This window comes from Neodiprion virginianus, chromosome 6 (assembly GCF_021901495.1).
Source record: "Neodiprion virginianus isolate iyNeoVirg1 chromosome 6, iyNeoVirg1.1, whole genome shotgun sequence".
Taxonomy (NCBI): Eukaryota; Metazoa; Arthropoda; class Insecta; order Hymenoptera; family Diprionidae; genus Neodiprion; species Neodiprion virginianus.
Window position 1 is genome coordinate 17,977,080 of NC_060882.1, and position 12,555 is coordinate 17,989,634.

The following is a 12,555-nucleotide window of genomic DNA, read 5'->3' on the forward strand; positions in this document are numbered from 1 at the left end:
GGAAACCAGAGACTATGAAAAAATTTGGTTTCTGCATCCGTATGATTTTCATATATTTGGAAGGATTACCACCCCATGGTTTTGAAAATGTCATAGTGTAAGATACAAATATGGGTTTCTTAATCTATCTTTGTCAGATATATCGGTGAGTCAAGACTCGGAATTATTTATAAACATGCATCACGTTTCTTCTTGTTACAAATTAAAGGGTACGTGTTAGTTTACACGCTTATCTTGTTTTCCATTCGCACGGAACGTCTTACATCACGTTTATCGTGGAAGATTATTTGGCTGAGGTGACACTTCTATTTCAACTCAGGCTCGATTTTTACCAACGATAAGTAGGTTAGGTACCTACTTGTGATAACCTACGCTTAATTATTGCCTTGATTCGCGTTTGTTTTTTATCACGGTAATCGTCAACTATGACAACGTCTCCCCGTTCGTATCATGAAACGTGTAATTTTTCTATTCGCACAACTACTTCCTCCTCCTGATTTTCAAACGTTTTCGCACTTCGGGTTTAGACATTAGGTAAGCTTACCTGAAAATTTCTACTACTATAACTTTATACAAAAATCGGGAAATTCCGTATTGAAACAGTTTAAGGTTTTTATTAAAATTTGTAGCGTTTTTGAGATTTCTTAATGAAAATAACAACATTTTCATAAAAATCCACTAGTTTTTATGAGAAACTATGCATCTTTATAAATTTTGTGCGAAAACAATTTTTTTGTACAAAATTATACGAAATGATCGAATCTCTCTAAAAATTCGTATAATATCCTACAAAATCATTTTCACCATGGCAGTGACTAAACGCGATACATTTCGACGATAAAAACTTACGAGGTATCGATATATAGGTGTGAACGTGATAACGCATCACGATTAACGTTTCTCTCGGATTTCACGCATTTCATATCGTCATGAAAAACCAAAGGGCATAAAAAGTGTGCTTACCTGTGCAATCTGTTAGCGAGCGTTATGATTTCGAGAATAAATGTTAGAGGTTTCTGATCACTTATCAGTGGGACTCTGTCAGTTGATACAATAATTTCTTTCTTTCCATTCACTTCTGAATTAAATTAATTAACCACACGTGTGTGAATCATAGAGGCCTAAATGTACGAGGAAATTTCCGGAACAGATGCTGTTTGGTAAATAAAACGAAGCCCTCCGCGTTTTGCTTGTCAACGTTTTTTTTTTCTTCCATCAACACTTTGACGAATAATCAAAGTAATCAATTCTCTTTTCAATCATGATGGTAATTCAGCAATGTGAATTTTTAAAAGACCGAAATTGATTCATTTCCGCTGTTTTTAGTAGGAAAAATTTACATACGATGGTATCTGTGCAGATGGAAAATACGTAATGCAACGAAAAGAAATTTCCCGTCGAGTGTAGTTAAAACCAATATTTTCTACTATTACCAAACAATACGAATTTGTAAGAATTTTTCTCCGGTCGGAAGTGAACCCCGGACCAAGTGTAGTGTCTTCACTTTATCGACACGGGGTACGAAGCTTGCAATCCTTGTCTACAAGACAGCGGTCACGTGGAAAGCCGTCGCGCGAAATTTGTATCGAAGATAAGGTTATAATATATTTTATTCTATTATATTCTTTTACCAATTTTACCGATTGCCAATTTTGATAGTTATCTTATTCTCGCGTTCCGTCGACACGATTCGTGACCCTTAGAAAACGCGCGGGCTAAAAATCTCGGAGAATCCGCCTTGTTTGGCGCTTGCAATGACACAACGTGTCCAAAAACTTCGTTAACGAAACAGATTCAAGAAAGAATAATTAAAAGATCGCCTCTCGTGGCGAGTAATAACGTGCAATGGCATAATTTATATCAGAACCATTGTTCGTGTAATAAAGTTTGGCACAAAGCCCTGAATTATTTTCTCACCCTCGTATTAAACAAGTCGGTACGGCGAATATGGATCGAGGTGAACGTTATGATAAATATTCAAGAATGTAGAGAAAATTTGTACAAGCTTGATTCGCTTCGTGTAAACTACTGCAGTTGGATAAATATATTTATTAACACTAGGTAATATGCTCCGACCTGTTTGTTCAGGTGATACGCAAGTGTTCGGTTTATCAGTCATTTCCAATTCACTCAACCAATCGTAAGGCACTTGAATATAATGGAGGTTGTGGGATTGTTTCGTAATATTATTTCCTCAGATTTTCATCAAATGAAAATATGACAATGAGATCAGACGTGATACGATTTATTCGTCCCGTGCTGATTCGGTGCCGCGCATGTTTTAGACGGTTGTCACTGCCAAGCGTAGACCGACGTTGAACGAACAAGCTCAAGGATGCTGCATCAGATTCGACATTAAGCTCGACGGATAAAAGCTCTCTTTTCACACTTCCATCCCCCTGAAATTGTGAAAAGCAAACATCGCGATCGATGGTTTCATTTTTTTTCGTTTTTTTTTTTTTTATAGAGAATCGAATTGCTGACAGGGGGCATAAAAAAATTAATCGCTGCGGACAGGATTCGAACCTGTGCGGGCAATGCCCATTGGATTTCGAGTCCAACTCCTTAACCACTCGGACACCGCAGCTGTGCTTTCGATTGCGTAAAGCACGTTCAACCATTTTGCAATGAGATTTTACCAAAATGTTGGTTAATTTCACCCCATTTTCTCACGGAATAATGAATTTGTACATTTCTTTTTTCATATTTTTCCTGTTCCGAAAAGTTTTAACGTGTAAAATTGACTGAACATAAAGAACTTTGTATTGAAAAACGAGGCATGATTATTACTTTACGTAATCAAGGCATGCCGTATCCGATTATCGCGAAAAAATTAGTATATCCGTAAATATGGGCTGGTCAGCGAAAAACTCGTATAGATGAGGTGAGAGACGTGATTGACTAATTTCTTTTTTTTAAAGCTTAAAGTTTTGTTTTTTTTTTTTTAATATTTTGTCTAAAGTCTGACAGTTTTCGAGGCGTAACAACTCAATCGTCGATGATTCTTCGAATTCCAAGCGAAAAAATTTCCCCTCCACTCAGCAGAGTCCTGACCTAAAGTTGTACAAAAAAACTGTTACTTAAATTCTGAAAAAATTCAAGCTACTCCCGTATAAAACCACGCAACTTTTCACCCTCTTGACATTTTCTCTGAAAACCCATAGTTGGTGAATTACAGTAATATTTCTAAAACATTTCTTTTTTAGCTGAAAATGAAATACCGAGACGAATCAAAATTGTATGAAACTTTCTAAAAAAACCAATATGTAGGTTTGGATATCCTTTTCAAGTTTACCACAGAAAAAACGGGGTGAAATTTCATCCCTAAGATTCCGAGTTAATATCCGGCGGCTAAAAAGTAACCGAAAAACGCTCATGTTCAAAAATATGTACCATCGCCAAAAAAAATTGTATTATATTTTCAAAAAAAGAAAAATAAAGGTAAATTTGTCTTCTTTTAATCGCCGTTTGAAACGTTTGATTATCTTTATTTTTGAGTTCGCTATCTAACTTTTAGTGTGACGAGAAATTTCGACTGGTATACCCAAACTTTTGGCCAGCAGTGTATATACATGCATATATATTATTATTTCTGCCAATAACAGCATTATTATACCGATAATAACAAATAATATAATCGAATCAACGACAAGAGTTTTCCTAATATTACAGGACATCATTTATTCATGCAAAATGATGACTTTTTCGTCAAATACGATAAACAATCGTAAGATGTAACAGATTTTGAGTCTTTTTTTCTATTATTCTGTATTAGCTTTGTCATTTTTCATTTACCAAAGACTGTGTACGATGGCGGATAACGATTTGGGGGGGGGGGGGGGGGGGGTAAAGCTTAAGAATTTAAAAACGTAACTAACTTGATCTGATTCTACTTGTCAACGACGTGACAGCAAAAAGTAATCCAACCATCTGATATTTTATGACTCCAGATGTATACTTTAAATTGTACATTTCTTATTCAATATCGAATGCTCAAATTTTCATTTAGGTGGCATTTTTTTTCTTACGTAATTTTAAGAGCGATCATTTATTTAAGTACGGAAAAAAAAAGAAATAGCAGCCATAAGTATGAAGTAATTTGAAACAGAAGTGACAACAACAATAGTCTTCCCTCTTTGTTGAAAATTAATAATGATAAGAATAACGAAAACGAAAATAATCTATTTGAGTTTCAGATACTTACAATTATAGAAGTTTATACTCGGTTTATCTGATGTAGCTTTGTGCTGAATTTCAGATTGCAACAAGACTAATCAATTATAATGGGTTAATGCCTAACTAATCAGATCCTGAGGCGTTCATTCGGTGTACAAAAGCCGTGCGTAATTCCACTCGCGTTCAGGTTCATGTAAGAAACTTTTACTTCACCTATAGAAAGAAAGTTACACAGCTCGCCGAAAAGGAAGCGTGATGAGAGTTTAAATTCCGCAACTTCTCTATCCATATGCGGTACAATCGCACTCGAAAGTAACTCGTATTCTCAACAAAGAGGATTGCGGGATAAAAAAATTAATTTACTGCCAGTCTCCGTGCCGATCATTCATTGTCAGCATCATTTCATTAAAAATCTATCTTTCTCGCGACGATTTATTCATCTGCATCAATTTAGCTATCAAAATATATTTCGCAACAGCAAAAGACTCTGTTTACGCAAATCATGCACAGGGTTATAGAAATGAGTAGAGTAAAAATATTTTTGGCAAGTATGTTCGTAATTACTTATTATGGATCAGATCCAAATAACTTTTTTGTTAAATTTAATCTAGCTTCGCAACTCTTTCGATCATTGTAAGTTACGCTAAAATTAATTAGTCTAGTTAGTTGATAATTAGTAACGTAAAATGAAAATAAGCACATCCAAACATTCAGCTTTAATTGAGCCCCACTTTCTTTTCTATTCTTGTATTACAGTAATTGAAAACGTATGAATACAACTGATCGATACTAACAAGCGAAATTCTATTTCCCACAGTGTAAGGTACTATTTGTCAATTTTTCGGACTCCTGCGATGTGACACGACTACATGCTTATATATAGATGCAAGGTAAGCCGCAGGTAATTGGAATTTGATACTGTCGCGTATTGTAAAGATTAAACTAAGAGGCTTTGTAAAGATAGCGGATGAAAAATCGTTTTACGACAATGAGCCGTAAATAGGTGATAAAATTTTAATCATTACCGTACTTTTGACTGATAAATCCGGTTCCAAAAATTACCAATTAACGTGTATCAAAGGCTTCCGTTCGAAAAACAGAAGCACCTCACGATTATTTCCTTACGGCTACAATGTTTCTCCATTTCTTTCATTAATTTTATTCATTTTCGCTCCATTTATTTCCCCTTCTTATCTTTTCTATTGTTTTTTAAGCGGCAGGTACATCCCTAATTAATATTATACCAATATAATAATATAAATAAATACACGTAAAATAACTTCTCGTTGCCAATTTTCTGTCGATACTTGTTTAAAAAATAAACAACGATAATATCTGTTGTGAAATCATACGGATATAATGAAACGACTTTATAATCGACAAAAATCTACCGAAACAATTTATTCGCGACAAGGGCGCAATGATAATCGACTCTTAATACCAGGCGGTAAAATCAATTATCGTCGTAAACGTAAAACGGTTTTGTAAACTGTTTTCAGAATAAATTACGATTGCAAGTTCGAACACGTGTCAAAACCGAAAGCGAGGGATGATATAAGGTTACGGAAAAAAAAACGCTTAACAAACAAAGTGAAAGTCATCAGTCCAATTGTAGTTTTGTAAATTCATGGCAAATAATTTATTGCATGGTTTGTATTACGTATGATTCAAGCGTACATTATTCGAAAAGGTTAAAACGAACGAAGTGCATTTTCGATCGGAAAACGAGATACGCTCTGTTCAATGTTAAGAACATCCCATTTTCGATATCCTAATTTTTTTGCATCACGCGGTTTTTCCATTTTACATCAATGGAAGGTAAACGCCCGCGCATATTAACGGACAAAGGACAGTCTCTACCTCCCACGACGATCACGTGACGGTATTACACGTTGTTGCGTACAGTCACAGACTACACGCGTTCCTATAGTATGCAACCCACACCGCAATCTCCCAGACAGCACAATTACCGACCGAGCAACGAATCGACTCCTAACCTAAACGATTCTGAGCATGCACCGCGTCAACGGTACCAAAAACCGTTTTCCTCATCACTGACGAACCTTCGCCCTGCATTAAACCCACAGAAATAACAAATGCACCCGCAATTCAACGATAGCAAAAAAAAAAAAAAAAAGTACAACGCATACTGGCCTGGAAAATTATCCTTTTATAAACACTGCCCGCGCGTTACACGAATTTTCTTGTGACTCCTCCGCTTGGAGAACACACGCAACAAAAGAAAAAATTAAAAAAGAAAATGGAAAGAAAATCGATTCGTTTGGATTCGACAAAAAATTAAATAAATAAGGCTACGAAGAACCAAGAAAATGGAACCGATTACTAATGGGCGACAATGCTTGTGTAAAAAATATCGCCGGTCGTTAAAGAGGCCCGCAGCCATGCCTTGGCTCGCCAGAGTGTTTCAGGTATGTTGTACTCGGGGTATAGCAGAGAGGTAGGTGTCACAGCTCACCTGTTGCCTCGGCGCTTGGGATCTGTCGGCCAGTCTTTAGTTAGAATCTCGTTGGTGCGGTTCGCGTTCAAGTTCCGGCCAGGTGTGCGTCCGCGTAATATAACTCGTTACCCGTTAAAAAAAAAAAAAAAAACTCGCAATTTTTTTTACCACTTCCCGATCCGCGCAGTCCCGCGACGCAGGATCCGTTATTTTTGGCGACGGTTTTTGAGTTCCAGAGTTTTCCAGCAGTGCAACCGAGGGAACCGTTTCTGATTTTGGAGGCTTCTTTATTTTTTTTTTTTTTTATCAAGTTAATTTTTCGTTTTTTTTTTTGGTTTTTTTAACTTCGTTACCGCGTCCTCCGGTGCTCCCTTATCCTTCGTTGAGTGTGTGCGAAAAGGAGGAGATCCTGAAACTTCGGCTTCGTTTCGAGCAGCGAAACAACGACGAGGATCAGAGCCTGCGGCGTCGTTACAGGGCGTGCGAATATTTCTTTTCCCCCTGTAGCCTGAGCCACGGTAACGGATTCTTGATTCTTGCATGCATACGCGAGCGTACGCAATTTAGAGGATAAGGAACATGCCGGAAACGCGTCGTTGTTTCATTGTATAAAAAATAATCGACCTCGCAAAATAGGTGGGCACGCTTTTCAGGCCTAGCACGATTTTCGATCCGATATCATATTGGAGAAAGACACGGGAGAGATGGAAAAAGGACGTTGGATACAAGAGGTATTTATAAAGTAGCGACTCCCACGGTTTCGAACCGCAGTAGCGTAGGTGGCGTTGCTAATGTGGAATCGGTCAGTTGCACCGATGCATTCAATTTCCACTTCCTTGTGCGTTATGCGATTCAATATGGTGGGGGAAAATACGGCGTGTCGCAGGTTTTGTACAATGTGTCGAATAAGCGGTGAAATTTGTTCGAGGCTTGTAAAAAATACATTGCAATCAAAGGAAGAAGAAGAAGAAATTCAATTTTGAAAAACTTGGCGATTATCTTGGATATCGATCGTAGCTAATATTTTTCTCAATGAATATTCGTTTTAGAAACAAAAGTAGTCAGGAATCGGGACAGGAATCTCATAGATTTTATTGCTGCGATAAATTTTTAAGGCTATTATCAAAAAATAATACGTGTCGAACCTGGAATTAGAGATATGTTGCTAAATTTCGTGAAACGAGTTTTTAAATTAATTATTACGTATATAACGAACCGTTTATAAAATTCAGGAAATCACTGACGCTTACTTTGGAAAACATAAAAAAAAAAAAAGATCTGCAGTATCAGATAGATTAGATATACAGCTGAGTAGGAAGTCAATATTTTCATTGAAAATTATAGAACGCTGTTGCGCTTGTCACTTTGAAAAGACGCGATGGCGCGAAACGTGCCAAAACTTTCATCAATAATGTTTGGAAATAAAGATATTCCACCGAAAGTATCGGTGATTTTGATTTATAATTAAATGGCAAGAAACACGGTTTTGTTCTCAGCAATTCATCTTCAGAGATAAGAAACGATCGAGTCAAGTAAAACCATTGCTCATTTGCACGTGTTTTGCTTTTCATTACAGAGCTTCAGCTTCGGAAAATAATAATAATAAAGAATTTGAATACGCAAGAAATTCGAATCTCGCGTGAAGTAATCACTCTTTGAGTACATTTGGGGGATAAATATTTGTGAGTAAACTGGTCAAACTGGGTATTACACACGCATGTATATTCAGCCACCAAATGTGTATAACGGAATTCACGTTCAGCTGGATTATATTAACCAGCTGTGTCTGGAATTCAGAATAAATTTGTAAAGACGAATATTCAAGTCACCTCTCGGTCTACCTGCAAATTAATACCCAACATTGTGTGAAACGAACAAGTTTTATCAAAGAGAAGCAGAAGCATGCTGCTAGGTATTTAAAGAGATAATATTGCATAGGGTTGAGTAATCTCTAAAGCTGATAATTAAGCAAGGCTATCTTTTTCCCTAGGATAGATTAGATATCGTTATACGTCGCATATTGTTGTATCTATCGGCATATGACGACGTATATTCATATCCTAGAATGTCCCGTTTATAATTAGTTTACCAGGCGCGATTCACCGAGCCGGTATAATCACACGCGTCTTGAATTATAATTTTTTAATTTAGACGCACGGCTAATCGTGATTCCTAATCGTGCGTTTCCTCTTCACCTGTCCGTCAATGAGGAAGGAATGCCGGTTCAGTAGCGTATCTAAATTCACCACTAGACCATATCCCACCTCTGCAGAATTTTATGCGAAATAAAATATCTCTACAATAACGATTATATTAATTACTAATCATCTCTGCATAAATTATTTGCCATCGTATTTTATTCTCAATTATAATTCGCAAAATGTCGTCAGCGAATACTTCATTTGCTTGGTTTATTAAAATTGGGCTAATTGTATAAGTATCAGTTATATGCAGACTTAAATTGGCTAAGTGTTACACGGGTCGTTTCTGGCACTCCTGGTTTTTTTGTGCAAAAGCCTTCCCTAAAGTCTAAATGTTGACATTTTTTTTTTAACAAATCCGATAACGAGCTATTTCAATTTACGTGCAAAATTTCCAAAAAGTAAATGGTCTTTTGAAGAAATTTCTCTTCCTGGCGGAGAGTTAATAAGTTTTTGCATGGAAAATTAATCCATGGCAGTGAAAAACTTCAGAAAACCTGCCATAGATCGGTAGAAAATTAAGAAAAATATCCTCTTTTTATCCTAAATAAATGTTCGATCCAAAAACTGATTAACTCTCCACCAGGAAGAGAATTATCTTGAAAAAACCATTCAACTTTCAAACTTTGCCAGAAATTTCGGGTTAGCCCGCGTTCAGTTCAAACGACTCGTGATTTGATTGCGACTATTATATGTACATATATGTATACAAAACAGGTGCCTAACATATGTACGTGCCAGATCAGCGGTTTAATTATAAGTAATGTGTCAACTTTTGCAATTAAACTGGCCTTGCAATAAAAGTTGGCCATTATAACTGTGCAGAGGATACTATATATGACATATACATATATTTTATGATTGCAATTGAACGAGTGCCTTTTTCTTTCGTTTAGTCGTTTTTTTTTTATATATACGGTAATGCTGACGGAATACGGAATAATTAATAACAAGAAAATGTAAGAGAGAAAAGGCGAGAAAAGAACTGAACTCGCGAGGTCTTCTTCTTCTTATTCTTTTTCTTTTTTGAAGAACTTATTATACGCGCATAAACATGCAGGATGGAGATTAAATCCGACAAAGCTAGCCTCGCGACGACGAGACAATATTGCGTAGAGTTTACGTATATTATAACCTGTTGTAAGTCCGAAGTTTACTATACAAGGCTTTAGAAGAACGGATAGGTATAATCGTTATACCGCGGTCGGGTTGTACAAGATTTTGCAATCGACGGCCTAGATTGGGGAACATTGGCAAACGTCGCACGGCTAGATAAAGAATATAATTCCGTCCGCTGCGGTCTAATGATGCATCTTTTGAAATGTTTGACTTTACGCAGTTAAAAATTAACGCAACAGACTGTGGAAGATACCCCGAAGGCGTACGGATTTACGATAAGATCGATGTTGGAAATAAAAAAATGTAATTAGAATATCGTGCGTATTATACGTTAATGCGAAAACAAAAAACAAGATTTACTGTACCAAAAATGACCTAAAATTTTTTTTGAATATACTACTTGATATATTTTTAAAAAGTACAACGTGTGGTTTTTTTCGCCTCGTTATAGCTTCGGTCAAGAATAATTTAATAACCTGCGACGATTATTTTTTATTTTATTTTATTTTTTTTTCAATCTTTTTTTTTTTTGCTAGTAATGGCGTGAGGCAGCAAAAAATGCATAAAGACAAAATAAATTCGAAGAACAATCATAAAAATTATATATTACGTGACGTGTTTAGTGGAATTAATTCTTTCGCACAAAAGTGGTCACAGAAATGAAGTATCTCTGCAAAAAAAAAATTTTAAAAACCATATTCATGCCAAGAGACTTTTTTCCGCGGTTAATTTCTACTGCGAAATGTCGGAGTATAAAAGTTTCTCGTGTAAAAAAGCGGTAATAAGCTGTAGAAAAGATGAAAAAAATTTACACATGAAAAGAGGAAGAGAAGAATAGAGAGAGGAGGAAATAAGAAGAAAGAGAAAAGTTCGGGATACACTTGTCACCGTTAAAACAGTCGTTATTTACATGAAAATTCGATCGAGATTATAACCTTTTATGCGTAGGCGGGACGCTTTGCATGTGATACGAAATTTCTATCTAACACACAATTGGGACCACGTGCTTGGCAGACATTGCACCAGCATAGCATCGCCAGCAGACACAATCTACCGACCTTGAAAACAAGTCGTATTATAAGTACACTGTAGTACAAGAGGAGGCTGTAGAACGAACCGAGAGGAATTCACGCCGCGCTGTGAGGGGCTTTCCTGGCATAACGTATATAGCTATACATTTCCTTGTCAAAATTTATTTGGGAGTCAAATCGGACGTCAACATTTTTTAAACGCAGCAATTCCGATCGACAGATCCAATCACGGAGAGCAATGCGAATCGTAACGCTAAGAAACGTAAAAAGGATAGTCGTATCTTGTACTTTGGTTTTGACTGCACAGAATTTAAAAATGAGTAGAAAAAAAAGTCACCTAAATATGTAAGATAATTAAGTATACGATATAATATGGCGTATGAAAATTAATTTTTGGAGCGTGGGTCGTGCCCAAGTCGTACCGCATGTGGATGATGATTAAACATGCGGTGGGTGTTTTTTTTTTTTTTAAACGTAAATGGCGAAATTTAATGACACTTTTACAACAGCGTTTATCAACGTTGCGCAACTCGGCGATATTATTTACTTATCAATTATAGTTGGCGTTATTTTATGGAATACGGGTGTAAAGTAAATATAACATTACCATTTGCAGACGAGGATAAGTAGCTGAGAGATTATATCGCAAAAAAAGATCGTTGAAACTGATTGTGAGCGATGATTTGGGTGCGTCTGATCAAACACAAATAAAATGAAACACAAAAAAAAAAAAAAAAATGCATATAATTTGATTTCTGCACGCTACCTTTATTATAAAAATTTGTGATCTTGTTTTATGCACAATTGAACGAATAGACTATACCGACAAATTTATTCCGATTCTTTTTTGATTCTCTTGGTCAATGTTACAAGTTTTATTCAATATCTTTCACTTGCACGATGAAAAGAAGAGAATCAACCGTTTCGAATTGTAAAGAAGTCTGTTGCAAAGCGGTAATTTAATTATCGAAACTCGTACATCAGGAAGAATATTCGAATTAGCAGAGTTTAATTTTTTCACATCAATTCAGCACAGAGTGAAATATGTGACAAAAGAAAATATTTCTTTTAATTAAATATGATTCGACATGTAATATTTCTTCCCACCATACGGTATCTTTTGAGACTCTGGATAAACAATCGTGTGAAAAATGAAAATGTGAAATATACGTGAGGAAACGAAATGCGGAAAACAATTTTTCAAAACGGAGCCACACTATCTGCGGTCTATGTGCCGCAAGAAAGACCTTATTTCGGTACTCACTGTTGTTTTAACCCGATAACGATATTGCGTTGTTAAAGAAACGAGAATACTCTTTCAAACGAATTCCGAGCATACATTCGAACGAACGATTCGTTTTGCATTGCCTTAAAAAATCGCTTTTACTTTGACAGCTCCTGGCTATGAGACGCGATGTTGGACGACTAGAATTTTATGCCGGTATACTTTTACTTTCATACTGTGTGGGTAAAAGAAAATGGCAAAGCGTAGTTCACGTAATCCACACCGATGTGACTTTGATTCAAAATAACTCCCTCAAAAACGATCATTTACATTTTCTTCTCTCAT

The 12,555-nt window shown here is 36.1% G+C and overlaps 1 protein-coding gene, 1 long non-coding RNA gene and 1 other non-coding gene across 4 annotated transcripts in view; 1 reads left to right on the forward strand and 2 right to left on the reverse strand.

The window, feature by feature from the left end:
• LOC124308176 (uncharacterized) overlaps nucleotides 1-12,555 on the reverse strand; it is a 26,542-nt gene continuing 13,987 nt past the window's right edge. Inside the window, exons 1-2 of one of the 2 annotated variants that reach the window (XR_006908942.1) lie at nucleotides 6,988-7,111; nucleotides 1-2,399 (exon numbers count right to left, since the gene is read on the reverse strand). This is a non-coding gene — a long non-coding RNA (uncharacterized LOC124308176). Of the gene's footprint in view, nucleotides 2,400-6,987; nucleotides 7,112-12,555 lie in introns of those variants that run through there. The other variant, XR_006908941.1, reaches the window with a different exon arrangement.
• On the reverse strand, nucleotides 2,506-2,587 carry Trnas-cga (transfer RNA serine (anticodon CGA)). Its single transcript has one exon. It is a non-coding gene; the product is annotated as a tRNA-Ser (tRNA).
• LOC124308169 (echinoderm microtubule-associated protein-like 2) overlaps nucleotides 7,019-12,555 on the forward strand; it is a 25,746-nt gene continuing 20,209 nt past the window's right edge. Inside the window, exon 1 of the mRNA XM_046770600.1 lies at nucleotides 7,019-7,152. The gene's annotated coding sequence lies outside the window, so the exon portion shown is untranslated. The remainder of the gene's footprint in view (nucleotides 7,153-12,555) is intronic.